Consider the following 2,240-nt stretch of genomic DNA (forward strand, 5'->3'; position numbering starts at 1 on the left):
TGGAAATGCAATTGCACAAAATATAAACTGTTAAAATAGGCTCAAAAATTCTACTTGCAACTTCAGTGTCATACTGTGTGGGAACTTGAGTGCAAAATTTTACACAAACTGTCTTTCACATTGTATCTGCATTACTTCACCACTGGACATTTGTTTGGTTTCATTAAAAAAAAGTCTTGTTTTTCTTTTTACAAATGCAAAAATTGTTCAGTGTATTATTGAGGGTAATTTGAAACACATTACAGACCTGCATTGTAAACTAGAGTGAAATCCATCATTAATATAAATGTTAACAGAATCATTTTTACCCATTGTAACATTTTGTTGTTTAAATCCATGCGCATGACTTACCATTTCTTGCTTTCGGGGGGCTGCAAAGGTATGGTCCCAGCCTGAGGAGGATTCTGCCAACCCTATGAAAAGAAAAAAAAACAACATGTCAAGCAGCTCCTCTTTTCACTATGAAATGTTTTTCAAGCAGTCTAAGGACTTCAGAACATAAAAGATGCACAAATCAATTTAAAAAGGTTATTTAGCATATACTGTAATAAAAGAGACTTTATGAATGAATCTTAAATGATACATTTACATGTAAATTAAAAAAATAAAAAAACCCATACTACACAACTATGTACAAAAGTGGTTTAGAATCACAAAACTCCTGCTGGGCGAGAAGCGCAAAAGGTATTAATTAGGGGAATATGCAAAAGATCACAGTATAGACAATATCTATCATGTGCAGGGATAATACCTCAAGGTGTTGATGTTAAATTAAGCGTAAACAACCAAGTGTGATAAGAATTCAATGTACACTCACTATATAACCAACAAACTTTACAATACATAAACAGTCATATATTCATTAAGAATCAGCAGTATGAACATATTTACACTGTGGGTCTGATTTAATCAGTGGTATAGACAAGTCTTACTTTTCAAAGAGAATGATAGCATGTTACTCACCTAGCCAGTGTCTTGACTCTGCCGTTGGTGAAGGTGGAGGCGATATTGCATCTGTACTGGCTCAGGTCCTGAAAAAGACAGAGGGATGCTGAAATCCCCTGAGAAATGTGAAGACCTAGTTCACTTTCAGTCATGGCTGATCTCCTAGCAGTAATGTAAAAGTGGTAAAAACTAGTGTTTTTGGCAGCCTGTTTTAATTTCAGTCTAGTCTTTGTGTCAAGCTGTCATAGTTTTTATTAGTTTTAGTCACATTCATACTCTTTAGTATAGTCAAGTTTTAGTCGACTAAAAGTCAGAGCATTTTAGTTTAGTTTTAGTCAATGAAAATTTTCTATTAGTCTCCGACTGGCTGCCGGCCTTCGGTCCTTTTCTGTTGTGTTATGATTCTGAAATTGTAGTTCAACCGCAGCTGCAGCTTCTAAATGCCGCCCGCGAGTGGGGATTGAGGAAGTGATGTCGCGTGCGTCGGCGCAGTGCGACCTGATGAAGTGAGACACAGGAAACAGAAATACTGCAAAATAATAACTCGACTAAACGAGTCGAAATGACTCGATAACATTTCGTCTCGTCTCGTTTTAGTCAACGAAAATGAAGAGACATTTTAGCAGAGTTTTTATTTTGTAAACCATATTTAGTCTCGTTTTTATTCGTCAACAATAATATATTTAATTATAGTTATCGTCACATGACCAGCATTTACGTTGCGTTTCGTCTCGTTTTCGTCACGTGACAATCCTAGTAAACCGCTAAAACTTCTGTGGACAACCTCAATATCACCACCTGAAATGTTTGTCAGTCGTTGCACTGATTATACTCTTAGCTTCAGAACTAACATGAAGCTACTCACCTAGCTAACAGGAAAGTTGCGAGCTCGGCATCGAGCTCGGTCCTTCAGGATACAGATGAATATCGTCCTTTAGGAGGTTCAGCCATTCCTGTGTTTCTGTGTTGATAACCTCGAGCTGCTGGAAGTTGTTCTTCTTCGTGGGACTGAGAGCAGACTTGACGCGCCACCGACTCACACAGTCTCTAGCGTCACAAAGTGGTATCACAACACAGGACAGGTCGGGGCTGGCTGGTGCGCATGCGCATTTCAGGAGATAACTGAAATACAACAGATGAGGTCTTGATCATGACATCGTCACTGTGGCTGCCTCACACACGGTTGATAGTGTCAATTCATTTATTTATTTTTTAAAATAAAGTTCTGGCCACATCTTATATTGCACCTTTACAGCACAACCACCAAAGCTGACATTTAAAAAAAAAAAAAAAAA

The 2,240-nt window shown here is 37.9% G+C and overlaps 1 long non-coding RNA gene across 1 annotated transcript; it reads right to left on the minus strand.

Annotated features, from left to right (window-relative positions):
* Positions 1–355: 355 nt before the first annotated feature.
* On the minus strand, positions 356–1,837 carry LOC111235439. Its single transcript, XR_002665681.1, has 3 exons — positions 1,811–1,837; positions 964–1,031; positions 356–413 (listed from the first exon to the last, which is right to left on the minus strand). It is a non-coding gene; the product is annotated as an uncharacterized LOC111235439 (long non-coding RNA).
* Between the last annotated feature and the right edge of the window lie 403 nt (positions 1,838–2,240).

The sequence above is a fragment of the Seriola dumerili genome, unplaced genomic scaffold (assembly GCF_002260705.1).
Source record: "Seriola dumerili isolate Sdu_G_001 unplaced genomic scaffold, Sdu_1.0 BDQW01000025.1, whole genome shotgun sequence".
Lineage (NCBI taxonomy): Eukaryota > Metazoa > Chordata > Actinopteri > Carangiformes > Carangidae > Seriola > Seriola dumerili.